Source organism: Triticum dicoccoides, chromosome 2A (genome assembly GCF_002162155.2).
Source record: "Triticum dicoccoides isolate Atlit2015 ecotype Zavitan chromosome 2A, WEW_v2.0, whole genome shotgun sequence".
Lineage (NCBI taxonomy): Eukaryota > Viridiplantae > Streptophyta > Magnoliopsida > Poales > Poaceae > Triticum > Triticum dicoccoides.
In genome coordinates this window covers 781662493-781674457 of record NC_041382.1, presented here as the reverse complement: position 1 = coordinate 781674457, position 11965 = coordinate 781662493, and the positions used below count along the sequence as shown (strand labels likewise).

At 46.1% G+C, this 11965-nt stretch overlaps 1 pseudogene; it reads right to left on the bottom strand.

Annotated features, from left to right (window-relative positions):
* Positions 1-687: 687 nt before the first annotated feature.
* LOC119358471 lies at positions 688-10608 on the bottom strand (annotated as a pseudogene).
* Positions 10609-11965: the final 1357 nt, after the last annotated feature.

Below are 11965 nucleotides of genomic sequence, written 5' to 3'. Positions count from 1 at the left end.
CCGGTAAAGAAAATATATTAATATCATGAAGATACCAATTACACTCAGTCTCTGCACCAACAAGATACCCGAAGGCATCAAGGATGCACACAGCCAAAAAATAAAATGAAAAAGAGAAAAAAGACCTTGCCACGATGATCAATCATACGTAGCAGCATCACTCTAACCATCACCAAAGACATTGTACAAGCGTTGTCGTCGCCCAATTGAAGATCTTAGGTTTTCATTCTGAAGAAAGTCCGAGCTCCCAAATCAATGTCTTCAACCAAAACCATTATCAGGTATAACTAATAAAGGTCAGACCTTAGGGTTTTTACACTGAAAATCAGGACTCGGCACTCGAGATGCGCCACCATAGTCCATAGCTGAGGTCCTCCGGTGCTGCCACCCCCACTTGCCTATGCCGCTATTGCAAATCATCAATTACCAGGCTCACGTACATAGAGTGCGTCTTCGTATCCCGTGTTTCTTATCCAACGGTTCAAAAAGCGGAACACGGCGGCCGCCGAGCACCAGCCGCGACTTCCGCCTGAGAGAAACTGGATTTCGGCGACTGAATTGCGTGCGTGCGTGCGTGCGTGTGGGGCGCAGGCGGCTGAGAGCGCGTGGTCGCGTAGGCGCGTAGCAGTCGCGGGAGGTTAAGAAGCTCGTTGCCCTCTTCCGGGCCGGCGGCACGTGCTCCTCCTTTCACGCCTCGCCGGTGATCGCGATCCTCACGGCCGCGCTGTCGTCACTGACGCTCTCCCGGATCCCAACCTCCTCCTGCCTGGCTGCTCTGAGCTCGGCCGCCTCCGTGACGCCCGCCACCTGTTCGTCCCGATGCCTCGGTTGAACCCCATCTCCTGGGGCTCCGCCGTCTTCATATACGCGCAGCAGGACACGAGGAAGACGCCACCGCCCTCTTCGTGGCCTTCTGGAGGGCCTCCGACGGCGAGGCGCCCCACGAGTTCCTCTTCGCCAGCACCCTAGGGCCTGCTCTCAATAGAGGGCGGTCGTGAACTGCCAGTCAGAGCTGTGTAAGTGAGATGGGAGCAGTTGGTTGGATTACGGATCCTGTGGCTACCAACTTCCTGCCATGCCGTGTGTTCTAAGATTCCGTGCTTCTCATGAACCATAAGTGTCATATTGAACTTGTATTAAGAATCGATGATAATCCAGGGGAGCTGCGCCAGCCGCCAGGCAGAGAAAGAAATATGTGTGCATTTGATGTTCTTTGTAATTGTTTCAGGAGATCATGAGAATTCATCTAATGTTCCCAACGTCAGAAAAGCCGCCGCAAGCTATGCTGAAAACAAGAAGTCCGTCAAAGCCAAATACTTGGATGAACTCCAGCTGCTCAAGTGCATCTACAGGGTGCTTTTGGTCCTGTTTGATGATGGTGATCACGTGATCTATGCCGATCTTATGGTAATTATTCATTAACCACGACCTTGTCTTTCTATCTACATTTTCAGCTATTGTTCGAAAACTATGATGGTGCACATGCTTCCAGGCCCACCTATAGAATTAACAGTACACTGTTGGTAGTTAGGCAATATCTGTTAGACTGTTACTGATTGCTAAAAAATTGTACTTCAAAATCTACAATAATTATTAATGAAGTCAGACCATGTCAAGGAGATCGGTCTTGTAAGCTTGAGCCAACTGAAATCTCAGCTTCAATTCAAGTTGTGGCTTCAAGAGTCAAGACCCTGTCTTGAAGCTGAGATTTCCTTGATGCAGGCACCTAAGCTAGATAACACAGGCTAATACACTGTAACCAATTCTCCATTGGCCCATGGAATGCACAGCATCAACCTTCTATGATTTCGAAAACTAGGAGTCTCCTTGTGGTGGCCAAAAGAAACTACCATACATGCAATTATTTCTTATCAAGGAGATGCACACATGTGGCACAGTCGAGATTCTCATTTCTAGATCCATTTAGACAGAAAACTGTTACCCATTAATTATTATTACACACAGGAACGATACTGTGGAACTGGCTGGTGCCGTCGTGGTAAGTTCTTAGAGTTGTACATGAATAGAATTGACAATGAGTATGATAAGGCATTCATTCCTAGCTTGTTTGTGGTACTTGAGGTATGGCAGACTCCAGCATGCATTAGTACTAAATTTGGCAGTATTTCGGCGATGCTGCCAAGACAATCTTCAGTATTGTCTTGCAGAAATCTTTCAGCTGAGTAGTATATACTCCCATTTTAGATGAGCACGTCTGCGCCATCCATCATAAGACTGGTGTGGCTCCTGTCTGGTAAGCCTCCTTGCTTCTTCATGCTATCAACACGGGATGCCACATCGACCCACGGTCTTGGCTTTTATGAACTGGACTACAATGCAGCATTCTCTTCTGAGTCCAAACAATCCATATCGCTGAACATCTCTTGAACCTCTTCAAATGCTTCAACTGGTAGGTTCTCCTTGGTTACCTCCATGGCCCATTTCTGAAAAGATAACCTTTTGGCCACAAATGACAAACATCTCTTAGTTTTTGCGCAATTTTACGAGAGAAAATTAAGTTGATTGTGATGATGATTAGAATTACATTACCTCAGCTTTGAAGTTCTCCGGGAATCTATCTTTAGCGTCCCACATCATATCGATTTCATCACGGTCTAGCATCAGAATATCAGATCTGATAAATGATGTATTGAACATTACTCGGAACATCGTCTCTTCTCGTTCTTTATCAGCATCAATGCTGGTGCATTCAAGGACAACATCGCCTTGGATATGGCAGTGCACGTCAATCTTAATCATGTCGTCCTCGGCCTGAGAACAGAATGTTAATAACAAGTGCCAACAGACAATAGGCTTGCTAATTCTTGAAATATTAACATTTTAAACTTGCCTGCTTGTAAACCCTAGCATATTTCTTTGCTGTAGAGAAAAGGACCTTGGGATTGTTTTTTGTACCAGACAGAGGATCCTGCCCATAAATACGGAAGATTGGACTGCACCCAGCCTCTCCGTTGAAGTCCGGAATGCTTCTTAGTACCACATAGTCTAAAGTAAGTGGTCGATCGGCTGGTAGCCAGCTTGAATGTAAGTTGATATTCCTCTCAGATATATACTGCAGGTATCTTATCTGAGTAGGCATGGGATTTAGTGGTGAGAGCAACTGGATGAGCTCACGAGATGCTTGCTTGTAGACCATCTCTAGAGTCTTTTGCTCATCAGTGGATTTCTTTTGATACAACAGCGATCCTGCCAACATGAAAGCGAGTACAGGCCAGCCGCCTCGCTCGCAGTGCATTATCAGGATGTTGTGCTGACCCAGAGAGAGCCAAGTGTTCCCTACCATCAGGAAATCGTGGATCGTCTCTATTGTGAGGACTGAATACCCCTCATATTGCCTGGGGTATTCCATCACGATCATGTTATCACTGGTCAAGTCTTTGGCCTCCAGGCTCTGGCTTCTCCATCCCTCCTTGAAGTGGGAGACCAAGAAGCATGCATCTGCAAAGCTGCTCTTGAGGTGTGAGAGGATACCCTGGACATACTGCTGCCGCTGGTGCTTATCGCCTGCAAGGATATTAGTGTTGAAGCACGAATCCAATACTGCAAAGAAAAACATTAGGCCAAAGCATCGTTACGTTTACGTAAGAAAAATGGTGCAAAAGATGCAAATGTGGAAAGGGAAATGTGATGTGCAGTCCTATCTCAAACAGAACACATAGTGATTGAGGAAGGAAATGGACAAAGGGCGTGCACCATAGACACGCTCGGTGATCGCGAGGAGCCCGTCGGGCGGCTTGCCGCAGACAGATGTGCTGAATAGTCCCCTGCGGTGACTGTTTGGTGGTGGTGGAACCATAGAAGGAACCTTTTGAGGTGGACGCTGAGGTTGTGCTGAAGATCGAATTGGAAAAGATGCTGGGGAAGGTCGAAATGGAATTGAAGGTGATGCTGCAGGTTGAACAACAGTTGAAGTGGAAGCAAGTGGTGGTGATGGATCTTGTTCATAATAAGTGATATTTTTGATAAAAATTTCAGTCTTGTCAAGGTCATGTATGATATCCACTATACATGGCCTGTTGTACATATCCTTGTCCATGCATCTCAATGCAATCTCGGCGCATATTTTCACTTGCTGGCATTGTGCTTCCAGTGGCTCGGTGGAACTCCGTGTTGGTTGCAGCTTTTTTCTCCAATTTCCTTGTACCTGTGATCGTAGTGTAAAGCAAGAATTACATACAACATACAAATGTAGAGCATATCATAATATGGCTCAAAATAGACATGATATTTTTGTCCAACTGAAGAGATAGCTTTCTTACTTGATCAAGAAACTCTTGTTGCATTTCAGCATCTATGCCGTGGCTGCTAAGCCCTGCAATTATCTTGATCATTACAACGCCCAAGCTGAATATGTCATACTTCTTTGAGACCTTGCTTCCAAATAAGTATTCCGGTGGCATGTATCCACTGCATATGGCAATTTTTTTTATACAGATACATCCATCAGAATTTAGAAATGAGATTCACAGGATGCATTTACTTACATAGTTCCTATTGGACTTTGCGTCACCCTGGTTTGTTCATCGCCATAGAACTTGGACAAGCCAAAATCTGCAAGTTTGGGGGCCATGTTTTCGTCTAGAAGTATGTTGTCTGGTTTTAGGTCCAAGTGGTAAAATGGGTCTTTAAATCCTTCATGAAGGTATTTTAAACCTTGACAAGTCCCTTTGATAATCTTGTAACGTGTTTGCCAATCAAGTCCTTTATAATCATCTGCAAATTTGTATACGAAGGGGCTGTCAATGGAATCCAGATCTAGATGAATTTTGTACTGGCATGCTCATTAACTGTATATACAAATTTTGCTTGAGTGGAGTGGTCTCATTACCAAACAGATGCTTTTGAAGACTCGCCCTGGGCATATACTCGTAGCAAAGTGCTTTATATGTAATTTCACCAAAAACATGTCTTCCTTCAAACTCCATATGTTGATGCTGTGTTTCATAGCAATAGCCAACTAACCGTACAATATTTTGATGCTTTAGCACAATAAGGTTCTCAAACTCATGTTTGAATTGCTTGTCATCAATTGTTTGCATGTTGTTATAGAGCAGCTTCACAGCAATCTTTTGGCCGTTGTCGTGGATACCCTACTCAAGATGTAAGTACACAACAACATATAACGACAAGCAGAAAAAGTAAGTATCAAACTTTGTTTGTTGGTTACATGTCACACACATATTTGGTACAAAAAGAAATGTCTTGAATCTTACCAAGTAAACTTCTCCATATCCACCTTGACCAAGTACTCGCTCCTCGGAGAAATTATCTGTGATCTTTTCTAACAATCCCATCGTTAGACCTGTTGGCTGCATGCCTTCAGCGCATGGTAACATTTTTCCAGTGGCAGTACAAATTGAACTCTGTCCCTGCGTGTGTGGTTAAGAACAATCAGAGCGCATGCATGTCAGATGCAGCTAGGTAGAGAAAGAACTATATTAGTACTAATTATTAATCAACTAAATGTCCACATTTGAGTTGTTACATCAGTTGCTGCATGAGTACAGTTAATTCAAAATCACTATCTTCTAGAATGCAGTAGGTGCTTGAACAATCCACCACTTAGGGGCTGGCTCAGTTCGTTGATGAAGCCAGCTGGCAAATCTTCTCTTTATTAGATCTCACACTAGCTAGCTAGTTTGTAAAATAAATGATCCTCACCATGTGACACGGATCGAGATCCGCTTGTTCTCTACCATCTGATCTTATCGGAGACACTCCACCTGCAAACTGATGTGCGGACAATGGAGGTTGAGCATCAATACATATAGTATTGTTCTAAAAAAAAGAAATATAAAGAGGAACATACGTCGTTGTTCCATCTCTTTATTGTGAGGATTGGACTGTTGGGGTGGTCTCGGCTCGCCTGCGCTTCCTCTGCTTTCTCACCAGAAAAGTCCTCAAATATTCTCGCAAAAGCGACATGAGATATTCCTATTTCAGTGGCTAGCTCTGATACATAAGATGCTCCAACCGGGGTCTTGCCCCAAGAGAGCGCGCTGTCCATGTCCACCTGCATGAGTTGTATATATACATACAGGTGAAGTAAAACGCGCGGCTAGTACAGATAACAGACATATGTGGGACTGTTAATGGTACCTTAGGCTGCAGCCGACCGCAGATAACACATGCATCTTCTTTTTCTGCTAAATTGGCATCTTCGTCTTCACCTTATATAGCGGAGGATAAGACAATTCTCAGCCAGTTCGAATGACATGCAATACAGTTCTAGGAATGGAAACAATCTAGTACGTACCTTGGCCTTCTCCTGGCCAGTCCATTTCTTCAACCACAGAACTAACACAATATGGTTCAGGGTTTTGCATGCGCTTTCCCTTTTCCAATGAGCTCCTAAGACAAGCTTGTGCCTTTACAGTCATTGAATCGTACGCAAGACAACTGTTAATTAAAATCGCATTGTCACTGACTTCAGAGCTTCCATTGCTCGAGGCCTGAGCTGTGTGCAACAAATTTAGCATCATTGGAATCGCCTTAGAGTTAACTGTAACAATTTCTGGCCCATTCTGTGAATAATGACTAATCACTTCTGACATTATTAGCTCCACTGTTGTGTAAATTTCAGAGCTGGATAGGGGTCCATCTCTGCTTCCCATTCTAGCAGCTATCTTAGTGTTCAATAGCTGCTGGATGTCATTCGACATTTTCGTATGAGCAGCAGCTTGATCGAATGTGATTCCCGTTTCAACCGCTATATCTGATCCCTGCATGAATGCGTGGTTAAAAACAATAAGTGCCATGAAGATTGAGGTGTTAGAGAAAGAATTAGACTGATTAGTGAACTGAAAGAAGGCAGACATGCATGATGCATGTAAGTTGCTGCATCAGTATAGTAGTACTTATTTCAAAATTGTTATCTTCCAAATCCACTATTTGGGGCATATCTTCTCCTAAACAAGTTGCTAAATAAATCCATTGGTTTAGTTTGTCAAATGCAACGGTGCTCACCTCGGAGGCTGAGGATCGTACTCCACTTTTTTGCCTATGCCAGTAGAATAATTTATCTTTCTGAAAGAAAAGAAATAAACGCGTCTGGTGACCTACCAGCTCCTTTTATTACCTGAGATGAAGAGTCTTTGCCATCTGTAGCATCACCCAGAGAGAGGGTTGGTGGTGCCCCGATAGCTCCCACAGCCCGAGCTATAGAGTCTGATAATACATTGACAAATGCAGGGCTGACTACAATGCCAGATGAATTATTGATGATGCATCTCCTCCACGAGTGCCCTCACCACTGGCCTAATGAATTGATGATGCATCTCCAATTCAAACTGAGACAAAATGACACAAGGGAGATTATATTAGCTTATATGAGGGGGAGGGGGAGATGAGCGGAACCATGGAAGTTGCAAGAATTTACGTTGTTCCATCTCTTTATGCAGAGGGTGGGACGGTTGGGATGGGCTTTCGCCGCCTCCCTCAGCTCTTCCTCTGCCTTGTGCACCTCCATGCGGCCGCAGCAGCCCTGGCAGTCGAGGTGGTAGGTGGCCCTCTCGAGCAGAGGCATGTTCCCCTGCAGGCCAACGTCGACCCCAACCCTGATGCCACCAACCTCCAGCTCCTGGATCCATGGAAGCGCTCCAGCTCCGCATATCAGCTCTATGTTCGTGTTGAGGTATTCCAACACCTGGAACTCATCCCTGCTGGTGGTGTATGACAGGCGGTGTCCCTCGCAGTGGAGGCAGAGGGAGCAGAGCGACGGCATCTGGCCCAGGATCTGTAGGTGCTCCGTCTCCAGGGTCTCCACCTGCAATAGCAGCTTGGAGAGTTTTGGGACATGCGAGCGGCAGATCCACGCCATTGGCCTGGGTAGGATGATCCTGAAGAGCAGTAGCTGGTGGAGCTGCGAGGATGGCACGCTGCCTTCCCAGCTGCCCATCAGGCGAACCTTCTCCTCTGCATCGGACCAGATCTGCAGGACTTGGAGCTTCTTCAGTTCTTGTAGGGACGCCGCCAGCACCTCCTGCAGGTCTTTGTCCATTTCGTCGAAGTGGATTACCAGGACCCGCATCCTGCTCAGCTTCCGGAGCTCGGCGGCAAAGTCCGGGGATTTGTCCGCCGAGTACAGCCACAACTCTTCCAGAGACGTCAGCTTCCCTACCCGGCCCTTCATCCTCGTGCCCTTTCCAGCACGCAGGCACCTCAGCTTCCTTAGCTCTCCGATGAATGGTGGCAGCTCTCTGATGCCGGTTGCCGTCACATCGAGCGTTTGTAGGAGCTCGAGGCCTCCTATATCCCTTGGGAGCTCCGCTATGGGTGTGCCAACAAGTCCAACATACTTCAGCCCTTTCAGTTTACGGAGGTCCTTCAGTTTGCAATCTCTGACGGATAAATCACAAGCCTCCAAATCTATTACACGCAGCTGTTTAAACCTTTGGAGTGATGGTAAGCTACTGCCATGGCACATACTGGCATACAATGACAACACCTCCCCCAGTTCCATTCTAGTGTTTCGATCATGGCCCTTGTGGATGGCTAATCTATGAATGGGTCCGGTTTGGGATGTTCTCTCCTGCTTCATGCGCCTAGTGGAGAAATTCTCACCGATTGACAGGTCGCAGATGAGGTCATGCATCAAACCATGGACCCGGCAACCACCTTGGCCAACATCACGAGGGCTCACCGCCCAGTACTGGATCATGCTCCTATCTATTAGTTCGTTGAAATAGGTCTCCCCAGTCTCGAATAACCCATCAGGAACAAGGCCTTCTGCAACCCACCTCCATATCAACATATTCTTATCGATCCAGCGGTCTTCTGGGAACAGACTTAGGTACAGAAAGCATCTCTTGATATTGTAGGGTATATCATAATAGCTATAAGAAAGCACACCACCACATTTACGCAAAATTTTATTTGACACTTTATCAAATTCAACATCATGGCTTTGAGCTTCAGCTTTGGTACGGAGTAATAACTCTTCCGAGTCAGCAGGGGAAAGTAGTTTCATTGTGTACACGGCACCACCAAGTCCTTGGGCAACTTTGAGATTACGAGTCGTGGTGATGATTTTACTTCCAGCACTACCCACACAAGCATGTTTAATAAAGGCCCATGCTTCCTCATCCATATATCATCAATGACAAATAAGAACCTATTCACACAAGAAGGCAAGAGGTTTGAATCAATGAACATGATAAATTTGATTGATTAAACTCCAAATGCATGGGGAGAAGGCAGAAAAGAGAGGAACATGGAGATGCATGGTTTACCACTTACATTCATTGTAAAATACTCCCTCTGTCCCAAAATATAAGAACGTTTTTAACACTACACTAGTGTCAAAAACGTTCTTATATTATGGGACGGAGGGAGTATTTATATCATGATTTTGCAGTATTAATTTGTAGGTTGCAGATGTTACAGTTTGTTGTTAGCATGGTATTATAAGTGTCAACACAAATTTTAAAGGTACATTTTGGAATGAGACTGTGTCACTTTCATATTATATATAAATATCATATTATTAGTTAATACCACGGATGATGGGCCGCCCACATGTAAACATGTAGTACCCGCACAACCATGAATATATAATTGTTAAAATATCAGATAAATAATAACCAACTGCATAATTGATGGAAATGTTCTGCAGTTTATTTATGTATATGATTCACTGTTTATATGTGGGAAACACATATGTTATATGTGCAGTGCAGTTATGAATTCAAATGTCTGTATATGTTTCTACATGCAGACTATGCTTTTCTCTTGGTACATGTAGATCATATATGTAGACTATTTATTCTCTTAGTATGTTATAATTTGCTCAGAATCTGGGATGGTAGATTACGCTCAACTCACATGACTGGCAACATCTATAAGGAATAGCAATGCATACCTCTTATCCGCCAGGAAATTCTGCAGCTGGTTGATTAGCTGGTCCTGGTCTGGTGCATGAACATGAATCTCTATGTGAAATTCATCGAAGATGTCTGTCAGAAATTTCTTCATGTCTCATTTCTTCTTCATGTCTCTGGGACCGATGCAGACAAAAGCATAGCAATCAAACCCTCCTTTCTTCTTCATCTTGTTGTAGACTGCTCGAGCAAGGGTGGTCTTGCCCATCCCCCCCAGCCCAACAATGGAGACAAGATCGCCCCTGGACAACTGCTTGGCTATATCGTCAACTGCCCCCGGTATGCCAAGAGGGCCCACTTTCCGTGTGGAAGTGCTTTCCAGGGAACTCTTGCAGCGATAAGTGCGATGCCGGTCTCGCACCTCCTGAACCTTGATTTGTGCATCTTCAATGTAGCTGACAATCTCATGGTTAATAATCTTCTTGCTTATAGTAGCAAGAAGGGTGCCCTTGGTCAACTCCATGCGCATCACGAAGGAGTGGAGGCGTGTCTCCATGGCATGCAACAGCTCCCTGACCTCGTCGGCCTGGAGCTGCAGATCCGGCCGCAAGCCGGAGGCATCCCCAAGGAAAGTGTGCAAGCTCATCAGCTGGATCTGGAGCTTACACAGCATGTCCTTCACGGTCATGTCCACGCCCCACTCTTCGCTGAGCAGGTTACCAAGAGATGGCACGGCGGTGGCAAGCACCGGTGCGCCGACCTCCGCCATGCTCACCGGTGGACTCTCACCCTCTCTTACTAGCTAAATGAGGAGCTCTTGGTTGGTGGGGAAAGGTTGCCTGGCTATGGAGTATGGACTGCTTGTCTGGTCGAACTAGAAATGGGGTTTCCAGAGGCGCAATGATGGTATGTGCTAGCTAGGCATATATAAATGTTTTGTTGACCAGGTCTCCGGATCAGTGAAAAAATGCTATAGCACAGCTAATAATATGCTATGGCGTTCGAACAATGTCTCATCAAATAAATTAGTGTACAATGTCTCCTTAATAGCATGGTATTGTGCTATGACGTTCTGAACAATATCTTACCAAATAAATCAGTGTATAATGTCTCCTTAATAACATGCTTCGTGCTATAGCATGCTATTAGAGCAACTCCAATGGGGCGGTCCATTTTGTTCGTTTGGGTCATCCGGACACAAAACCTGGCTCAACGGGGCGACCCAAACGGACGTCCGTGTCCACGTGCTGTCTGCTCCCGACCCAAACTTGACCCAAATCTGGAAAGAAATGGGTATGAAGCGGACAGAAGCGGACGCTCTGCTCGACCGCTGTCGTCCGCTCGTGTCCGCCCTTGGTCCCACTTAGCAGTGAGCGCGCACGAGCTGGCGTCTCCACCTAGTCCTCCTTTCCCGCCTTCTCCGCCGTCCCGCTCACAGGCGCAGGCCGCCGCCATCCCCACCCAATCCTCCTTCCCACCTCCTCCGCCGTCCTCGAGGCCCGCCGTCGTGCTCAGTGGCGCAAGCTGCATCCCACGCCATGGTCCAGGACGATAGGGAGATCTCCGCTGCCGCCTCCCGTTCTGAGCCGAGCCGACGGGGCCGGGGAACTGCATGTGGGCGGCACGGCGCCGGGAAGAGCCGGGATGAGCAGCCTGGGCTCCGCCAGCGAGTCGTGCAGGAGCTCCAGAGCTTCGTGCTGCAGCAGATACAGGAGGCGCTGCTAACAATAATAGTGCCAAAAACTGTTAACAATAATAGAATCAAAGCAAAGGAAGGGATACATAATATGTAGGCACGATTCACAGCTGTGCCAGCATGCAACCATGAGCGCCATTGGGAGGCGGCTAGCAGGGCCGTGGCTGTACTAATTCCTTGGTGCTCATGTGCGCCTTTCAGTTTCCATGGTTTGTGCCGGTCATTCATCATTGCCGCTTTTCGATGTTACTTTGCTGCAGATCTGATGAATAAAATTGAGAAATTGAAACAAATCCATAATCTACCACGGTGGTAGTACCACCAGGTGCACGGAAAAGGAGAAGAACCCTTTTTTGGCATGCAACTACCCTTTTTCTGGACATATTTAAACCACGGTCATTGCCAATACGAATTGGCGACTACTCAGCGG